This window comes from Lates calcarifer, unplaced genomic scaffold (assembly GCF_001640805.2).
Source record: "Lates calcarifer isolate ASB-BC8 unplaced genomic scaffold, TLL_Latcal_v3 _unitig_1856_quiver_998, whole genome shotgun sequence".
Lineage (NCBI taxonomy): Eukaryota > Metazoa > Chordata > Actinopteri > Centropomidae > Lates > Lates calcarifer.
In genome coordinates, this window is record NW_026115805.1 from 335 (window position 1) to 10461 (window position 10127).

Consider the following 10127-nt stretch of genomic DNA (forward strand, 5'->3'; position numbering starts at 1 on the left):
GACTGTAAAAAATGGCCTGCCAATACCAAGTGCAAGTAGGTATTATTACGGGGAATGATCTGTCAATAAGATTCCATCTCGTGGAACCTGTGTGACTGTAGAGTGTTGGCCACATCTCAGTGATAACTCAAGCCTAATTGACAGGGCCTACACTGCCTCCTGGGGTACGGGAGGGCCGACAGAGCGAGAATGGAGATTAAGGAAGGAAGTGAATGAAGGTGAGGCGAGGGAATGAGGTGTATTAGGGGGACAGCGGGGGTGGGGATTGCGATGGGCGAAGGAGGCAGGGAGGTGATGCGCAAGGGATCGCCTGGTCAACTAGCGGCGAGAGCCAGGAGCGCTGTCACTCTCTGCGCGCCTGCCATGTCTGCTGGCCCTGACAGCAATCCATTTGAGGGCCTCCTGGTGCTAACAGAGTGCTAAAACCCAATCAAACAGGCTGGAAGGAAAAAGGCGAGACGCTCGGGCCGGCTTCCTTGTGTGAGCAATTCACTCTGACTGACCCCATTTAAATATGCATTGTGGATGGCAGAAAAGCCGCACTCGGGGACCTGAAACAGCCATGTGTCTGTAAGAGCCGGAGAGTGCTTTTTAGAATCAAAGAGGTCCTCATGTTTGCCCTCTTCAAGGTCAAATGAGAATAAAAATGGTATTTAAAGAAACAGAGAAATAAATTCTATGTTTGTTGGACATAACTTAATTACAACCAACTAAAATAAAAAATTGTGTTTTTTTTACAGCCTCCCATTTTTGTTTTTGTTCATTTTATTCATATCATTGACATTTGTGATTACTTATGTTGGAAGAAACTGCAAGAAGTCATTTTAGATAAACATATTCTTTAAAGTGAATGGGCCAGTTTGTTGATGAGCAATAGAATAAAATACAAATGTCACAGTGACACAATAATCCAGTGTCGGGCCATTAGTATAACATCCTATTGAGATCAGTTAACAGGACTAATAACAAATATGATAATAGGTCATGAACTATGGCAGATTAACTTCTATCATACAAAAAACAGTACTCAAGGATCAGAGGCGATCATGCTACTTTAATCCCCTGTGGAAAGGTCAACGTGGGCACATTGATCAAGTGTTGTGCACTTGTGACAGGGCTGGCACTTGAGGGAAAAGCACTTAGGTATATTAAATGAATACGTTTGAATTTATAGCCTTTAGTAGCTCTTTATCCAGAATGATTAACAGATCATTGACAAGCCGTTGATTAAAAAAAAGGGGGCATCTGCAAAGCACAGGTTTTTTCATTTACCACGTGTTTCCCTGAAAGTGAAAAGATTGATTTCATAGTTAATCCTCTGTCCTGAGTATTTAGCATTGCAGACAGCAAACAGTTGCTAGCCGATGTAGGGCAGAGATCAGAGTAAGACACATTTCAGTAAAATCTTTAGTCAACCGTGCACCAGAAAAGATTCTCCTCCCTAACAGGATTACAGTGTTTTACAAAAATCAACACGTCTGCGGTCGATGCCACCTCAAAGAAGCTGCGCGAGTCAGAGGAAGATCAGAGGAAGTTAGCTGGTGAAAGCATAATCAAATGGCATCTGTCGTTACTGTGTTGGACAGTGTCCAGTGGCACCCTGGTTCGCTTTGGTTTTCTTAACTCCCCTTGAAATGTTGGTGAGAATGTAATTAGCTAGCACTGGGCAGGCACAGCCTCACTTTGCGACGGGCTTCGCTGGCGTTGTGTTTTTCTCTTCTCCTTCCCTCGTGTGTTATTGCACACAGAATTAAGTCTGACAAAATGGTAATTAATATTTCCCCTCCATTGTTGAAAAAGAGAGGGGACGCGAGAGCATCGGTGCCAGAGGAACCAAAGGAGGGCAGTGCCAGACTGGCCATCTTGCCAGCTTTTTATATTCACTGGGAGAAAGTGTTTTCAATAAGCCAACCTACTGAAATGATATGTTTTCACACTCACTTTGTCCCAACTGTTTATAAAAGAGAGAGGAAATGACTGATTTTTGTTTGGCTTGACTAATAGATAAAAACTTTGCCTCTGCAGGTGTTTTATCAAAGTGTTAAAAGTAACCATATTTTTTCTTGTCTCTGTTTTTCATTTCAGGAAGTGGGGGATGTGGGCAGGAACACCAAAGAACCAGTACAGTCAGATGGTGTATGAGAATGGAGAGCCCTGCTGGCAAGGAGGTTCACGCAGTGCTACAGTAAGTACTACACATGTTTCAAGCATACGTACGAATGTACACACACGCGCGCTCACAGAGCATATGAGAGCACAAAGAGGCAGACATGAATAAACTAATAGTCAGACAGATGAGCGAATGGTAAGTACGCACTGACAGACTGTCAAATAAACAGATGGGTAGATGATACAGTGGAGGATGAGAGAACAAAAAGAAGAGAGAGTTCTACTTAAGCGAAAGATGTGACACAGACTTTATTTGGATTTTAATTCTTTTAATTATGGCAAATGTGGACATTGTAAACTTTCTTTTAGAGCTTAGTTAATATAAATCACATATAGACAACGCAAATGTGACCCAACCCCAAATTACAAAACAGTGTACCATAAACTCACTTTATTTACTTCCAACTGCAGAGAACCAGGTTGTTATTTACTAATCTCCAAGTTTTATATCGTCATCTCATTACATCTCCCAGGATTCTGAGCTGCTCCTGCTATTAATGCAGACTCTTCCTCCATGTTTACCTCCTGTCTCAATAAATGTAATATAATGTAAATTTCCATCAGTACAACAACAGAGTTATATAATACTCACCAGTCATTTCTACAAGTAAAACACCTGACAAGACTTTGTTGTTGTACTGTTGGAGTTAGTGCTTTGGGAATGGACAGTATACAGAACTTTACAAGACAATAGGTAAACATGGAGTAAGTTTGTATCACCTGGAGAGCAGGGGTGAAAGAAATAAAGGCCTGTCTCTAATAATAAGCCTGTTCCAAATAAAAGTTTGGTTCTCTCTGCTACTTAGGTAAATAAAACGTTTTGAGAATTTAAGGTTTGGTGTGGTATGGTCAGGTGAGGTGTGTTACCACCTCAAAATAATGAAGGTGAGTGGACTTTCATATGTTGTGCTCAAAGCAGTGAAAAATAAAGCAACTTAACAATTTGCTCATTACTCGGGATAATCCACAGAACACACTGTTTTCATAGGGACTCCTTATTCTGTAAGTGAAGCCTGTTCACAGCAAACTGACTTGACACAAAATCAGCCAGACCTCAGAACCTTTTGAGGAAAAGATGCTGTAGAGAATGACTTTAACCATCTACAAATAAATACAACTCACATTGACTGTAAAGAGAGACCGTGGACTGTCTATTTCTAGAGGGAAAACTAAAGAAAACAGCCAAACGAAGCTCCTCTCCCCACATTCATCAGGGACAGTGCTGCTCTTTACAGACTTCATCCTGCGCATGCGCATTTCAGCAGTGGGGAGTTAGTCAATCAGTAAAAAGACATTCAGTCCTCATGGCCTGCTCAGCAGCCTGGCAAAAAGATGTTTTGTCAAAAGCCAAGTGATGGAAACTGACTTGCTTTTCTCTCCCTGTCAGTCTACATTGGTTTTTACGGTTAATGTTGCATTCTCTTGCAGCTTTCTCCTCTTCCGCTCTCCATTTTCCCAGGATTCCCTCCTCTTTGAGTCACTTCTATGACACCCATTTACATTTCCATGTGAGAATTTAGCTCAATTAAAAATGTAGCACATTTAATCATCTCTTTTTCTTTGCCTGGCCCCCTCTTCAAATCAGAGTCCAATAAATGTCGTTTGCTAACGTATGTGCTCATGCCATCCAGGGGCCCGCTTTGAAAAGACTAAACTGAATTCCTTTGATACAACCTCCTAACCGTGTGCAGTCGGCATAAATGAAGTTTCGTCAGAAGTCGACGCTCATTATATTTGAAATTCTGAACCTTGTCTTTGAGTAGTGCTCTCTCTTCCTGCTCTGAAACACACTTCTCTCTTCATACTTGAGCAGTGGGACCAGTGATGTATTGTTTCACTGGTGAATATCGAGGTAATCCAAATTCAAGCAGAGTGCAGTGTATCTTAAGAGTCCACGGGGAAGGGTGAACTCAACTGTTTCACTTATTAATTAATTCAAAGTGCTGGACTGTGACTGTTACATGTGAGCGGTGAGTTTAGCTACAGCTAGTAAATCTGTGGCTTTGGCAGATGAGCACGTCTGAATAAATGTTTGGAAAAATAATGGAAGTATATTCAAAGGATAAATCTTGGGTTTTTGTAGCTTTGGCCATCATTTCTACTGGTGGTGATGTACTTGCTAAGTTGGCAAGCGAAAACCAAAACCTGATTTTAATATTCCTGTCGAAGCAGTCACCTTGTACATCAGTACAACACTCCCAGGGCTCCTCCCACGTTTAGAGCATTCCCTGGAAGTCCTGTTCTCTATTGCACCATCTGCACACTGGATCTCCTCCTCTGTGTCAAAATGGCAACCCCTCCCTTTGAATTTCATTTTGGGGAAGAGGAAGACGTCGTAGGGAACAAAAAAAACAATGAACATGCTCTTGGTCGTGCTCCTGACCTGACACATCTTCTTCGGTCTTTGAGACTTCAGGCTCGTCCACTGCAATGACTGCTGTTTGGTCTCTGGGTCGTAGCCATAGACCCAACTCTTGTCACTGCTGATGATCTTTGACACAAACGTTGGCTCATGTTGACGTAGATCTCCGCAAACTTTGCCATGGTGCTGCTTCTGCTCCATGGTAAAATCGCAAAAGCGCAAAATGTCACAAAAACACATGTAACACAAGTTGTAGATGTTGATCGCGTGACGTAGCGTGGAATACTGACTCATGAAAGTTAGAGCTTGCACCTGCTGCACATGCTTTCCTATGCCATGCTCCATTAATTTGCAACAGGAACAGTCTCTGAACTTTTTGATTACACCTTTTTTTATGTCTTGTTAGTCTTGACTATGATTCAGACCCCAGACATCCATAAATTCAGTCTCTAAAGGTCTTTTCACATACAGTATGATGCAGATATAGAATGTAAAAAATACAGGAGCTGAAGCGGTTGTGGACTTATATTAGGATTTTGGAGAGATGTTAGAGATTGTTAGTTGCTGGGGATAATATTTGCGTGTCAAAAGTCCAAGGTGATAACCCTGATGACATCACCATGACATCATCTGGGTTATTTTCTCAGATTTGATAAAGCTCTTCCAGATACCACTGAAAACAAGATATACTACATATACTTGCTTAGAAAACAGAATAAATTGGATAAATCTTAAGTCTGCAACACTGATCTGTGGCTCTAGCACCTGCAAGTCAAAACTGAACCACTAATAATCATGCACACACATACACACATAAGAGAACACTTTGTCTCACCAAGTGGCACACACCCACTTAATATCTCTGTGCAACAAGATACTAAGTGACATAACAAAAGGCTCTATTTTTAATCCAAATACGGGACAAAACCAAATCACCAGTTGTACCAGACTCAAACTTCAGCACAATAATACCTGTCAAGTTTCCATCTCTCTCCCTCTCCAGGTGCTTTTGTTCACCAGAGGGATTGTCTGTTCAGGGTGCAGTATGATGTGAGGGGGTTGCTATGGAAACCCCCTAGAAGTAAAATAAGTTGCCTTTTTTTCTCTTTCCACTTTCTTGCAGAGGGCTTCAAAGTCAGCGATTAAAGTCACGTCAGTGGTAATCACATCCTCCCCTGTCCTGTGCACACGTGGGGACGACAACAGTGATGTCCCATAATGCCACAGTGTCCCGCAGTCGCAGAAACACTTTGGTTCTTGTTCTGTCTGATTGCAGGGGGAGATAGTGATGAAACTCTCCGTGTACAGTACGATCACTTTATTTGAGGAGAGACCTGAATATGTTTGAAATGCCAGCTCCACGAGTGCCATGTGCTCGCATAATCCTGTTGTTTGTAGTGATTCCTACTTCTTCACAAAAGTTTAAAAAGGTTGGAAAATCACTAAAACAAGAGGTAGGACGGCGTCCTCTACCACCACCACCCCCCACCCCAACCCCTCTCTGAGATAAAACTGGCATGGCTCTTGACTCAGGCTAACAACAGCTCTTCTCCCCGCACCACCTCAACTTTTCTTTCTTTGTGCTTTTCTAGGTCACACTGACATGTGGAACAGAGACAGCCTTGCGATCGGTGAAGGAGCCCAGCAAATGCCAGTACATCATGGACTTTCAGACTCCTGTGGCCTGTCAGCCAGTGCTAAAGCAGCGGGGCATACACAGTGAACTGTGACCCTTTCCCTTACTGGCCTAGCCTAGATTAACTTCCCCACCCCCCACCCCCCTCAATAGCTAGCCCGCAGTGACAGGCTGGGGTCCTGAGGGTCCCCTCTGACATCTGTGTTGTCAGAACATATATACTTCTAAGCAAGTCTTGCTAAGGTCAGAATCAGATTTTTAGTAACACTGTTCCTAGACCACTTTAGTTTTCATTGATTGTTCTGGTGCTGCTTTATCTCTGTTATGTGTTAGCATTGGAATGCTGCATTTACTGAAAGATTTGGTGAACATAAGTATTAATAACACTTTACATTGTAAGGCTTTACATTGAAGGCCCAACATGATTACTATGTGAATAATTGAATAAATACAGTGTCATACAGTAGATCAGTTGCAGTGAATAATGACATTGCCACTAATGTAACTGCTGTGTCAAATTGCTGTTTATTCATACACACAAATGAAAGGACTGCGTCCCTGTAATTCATTATAGTAGCTACTTTATTACAGCCTTACATAACCCTTGAAGGATAAGTCTGATTATATTTTTCTTAGTGTCAATAAATCCATGAAAAGACTAAAACCAACAATGATTTGATCCTCCTAACATGTATCGCCTATGGAGCCAAAGCCTGATGGAGCTTAGCATAGAGTCACTACGCACTGTCCAAACAGTATGTTTGAATGAGCCTCACAGTTGCACTGGGTAACACCTTCGTTATGATGAACACGGGCACTTCAGTTTATTTTTAGTTGGTCCCACATATGCTTGCTGTAAATACTGACCGGCTTTTACTAAATGTGTATAAATCCACTGCTGAAAATAGTCCCCAACAAACACACAACTTAACTCCTGTTTGAATAACATTTGCCAAAAACTACAGTACCCAGCTCTTTTAGGAAATTATTTCACCTGATTTTCAAGGTTTTGAGCTGGAACAAATGGACTGCATGCTATAGACAGAGTGAGGAAGTTGCAGAGTAGTGAGAGACTGACACATTGTTGGTTTTGGTCTTTCTGTCAAATTTGTTGACAATAGGAACAATATAAGGTAAAGTCAGCCTTGTCCTCAAAGTATTGTTTTTACTGCTGTATAGTTACTCAACAACGTTACATTACTATGTAGATAGACAAAGAAATAAAGTGGCATTGCTACAAAGGTAACTTGTGCTGTTGTGTTGTTCATAGTTACCTCATAACCTAACTTAATTCTACCATTAATTCAGCTTTTAACAGCTTAAATGAAGTTTTTAAATATTAAATAGTAGTCTAACAGTTTGGTGTACAGTATGCTCTGCACTGTATATGGTAATCGTGTTTTTATACATACATAATATATCTTAACATACTAATTTGTGCACTTCAGCCACAGTAATATATAGTCTGACAACAATTTCGCAATATTTTTTTACTTTCAGCTATTATTAGTGGTGCATTGTTTACTGAATATAACATCTCTTGATTTCACAAGATTCTGCCAGCGTTAGCAGTCTGCTTCTTACTGTGCAGTCTGTCTATGATGTTGTTATGTAACAGATTGTGGGGTTTCTGCAGCAGAGCCCTCTGCTCATTAAGGGGGAGCTAAATCAGCTGTCAGGTATCCAATAGGCTGCCTGATATATTCCTACCCTGCTGGGGCAGCCGGGTGGCTGTTTGCCTGCTAGCAATGCAATAGCCTCAGGCCCTGCAGCCCAGGGACTGCTGCTTTTTATTTATCCGGCTTCAGCTCCTATCCACACACACTATTTGATGGCAAATCTGACTATTTGCTTTCACCTTCAGTTTTCTGAATAATGGTGAGGTTTGCTGAAGGTGTCAACCGAGTCACAAAAGGCATTTCTACAAAAACTTCCTCAAAACTAAACTCATAAATACCACACTCTGCAAGTGTTGTTCTTTTTGCTTAAGTTGGTCTGTTGATTTAATTTAAGATGTGTTAATACAGCAACTCGCACTCGTAATTACCATGTTCATCTTGCATCTGTAAAAGCAAACACTCGAATCGATCAGCCAAGACAAAAACTGTTTTCCTAAGGATATAATCCTCTCTGATTCACCTCCATCTCAGGCAAACAACACAGTATCACTGTACATTTTAATCTCTTCCTCATTCAACGTTTCAAATATGTGACAGATGCCAAAGCTGATGTCAGCATAAAAAAAACCACCACCACCACTAAGCCTGCACAGGTTCCTAACTCTCCCAGCAGCTGGAAATGCTGCCAATCACACAGACTGTGTCAAAAGCAGCACTCTGTCTAATATTGCAGAAGGCAACATTGCATTACTGGCATCTGGAGAAAACTTTATATTGCATCACTGCCATATGGTGGCCATGTGATGATGTCTCATAAAAAAACTTTTCCTGAGATAAAACCTGCTCTCGCAAAGGAAGAGATTCAACAATCCGCAGCAAATCAACAGCTCCTTGCTCTACTCAGTGATCATAATGTGTTACATTACTTGCGTGCTTCTCCCCTCACAGTGTGGGTGGGAACCATGTTGAAAGACTGTTTAAATGGACAGTTACTTGGGGGGGAAAAGCTTGTACTGTTTCTGTAGTGGGTTTTTGAACTGACTGACCATTGATGTGTTGCTACAGATCAGAAAAGGAAAGGCGGGAGTTGTGGGAAGGATTCAGTAGGGAAGCTTGAGCACATGCTGAGCGCACACTAGCACATACATACACACCTCCATTCAGCACATTTGCACATGAAGGGGCAGGGATGGAAAGTCTTTCCAGATGAGCGTGGGTGTATTTGTGTGTTGACTCCAAATTGCTAAAAGGGCCCAGAGGCTTTATATTGCATTAAATCTCCAACTCAGCTTTGTAGAAACTAGTTCAGGCTACCTGTTCTGTGGAGTGGGAGACAACGGGGCCCTCAACGACTGACTGACTGGTTGACTGGTTGGCTGACGCCCACCATATCCCAGTGCCGCTTTCACTCTTTTGGAGATTGTTTTTAAGCTTCCTCCTTTGAAGGGAGGCCAGTTATACCCTCAAGGAGGAGAGGGAAAAAAGGGCGCTCACGTTGAGTCGGCGTGCGACAGTCACATCCATCTCCCTCGCGTCCACACTTACTGCAGTCTATTCAGTCACAATACTGACACCTCATTTCCCGGCATCTAGCCTACGTTTTTTTTTTTCAAACACATTTTAAAAGTGTTTGGTTTGTTAGACTACAGTACATACAGTATATATGTACAGTCTCAGTCCTACACTTTACACTCTAGTAGCTTTTCTATTTATGAAAATATTTGCATGGTTTTAAGTGACCGAAATATTCAACATTATGTACTTTAATACTGTTTGCTTTAGTAGTCACCATACTTGGTCAAATAATAATAAATATCACTTAAATAACAACATATATACTAACATTAATGCTTTTTTAAAAAAGGAAATTCCGTTCTTAGAAATGAATTTTTTTCCTTAAACCTACAGGAAAATACTTTTTGACCACTTTTGCTTTCAGAAGCAAGGTGTTAACACTATTTTCACATTCGGCAGAGTGAACGTTAACATTCAATTGGAGTTGTGTTTCTGGTCACCTGATCAATTTAAGTCCAGTATTTGCTTTCTTTTTAGCTCTGTTTTGGTCTTTACTAACTCATGAGGGAAACATCTCGCTCTTTACCCACTAGATACTCCACTATGTTCAAAAGCTAGTTGCTAACATTGTCTGTCTGCTGTTTAGTGCTGAAAGGGGAGTGTACAGTGGATTTTAGAGCTTTTTCTTTGCAGAAATCAAACTTGATGAGAGCCGCAAGAGTCAACCAAATTGCTTACCATAAAACTGGAGCTGGAAGATATAAAACTCCATAGAGCTTAGCAAGAACTGCAGAGTCAGGTGATAATTCTCTATGTGTTTTTTGCC

At 41.4% G+C, this 10127-nt stretch overlaps 1 long non-coding RNA gene across 1 annotated transcript; it reads left to right on the top strand.

Annotated features, from left to right (window-relative positions):
* The first annotated feature begins 2084 nt into the window (after nucleotides 1-2084).
* Nucleotides 2085-7413, top strand: LOC108891009 (uncharacterized). The gene is made up of 2 exons (XR_001962228.2): nucleotides 2085-2185; nucleotides 6124-7413. It is a non-coding gene; the product is annotated as an uncharacterized LOC108891009 (long non-coding RNA).
* Nucleotides 7414-10127: the final 2714 nt, after the last annotated feature.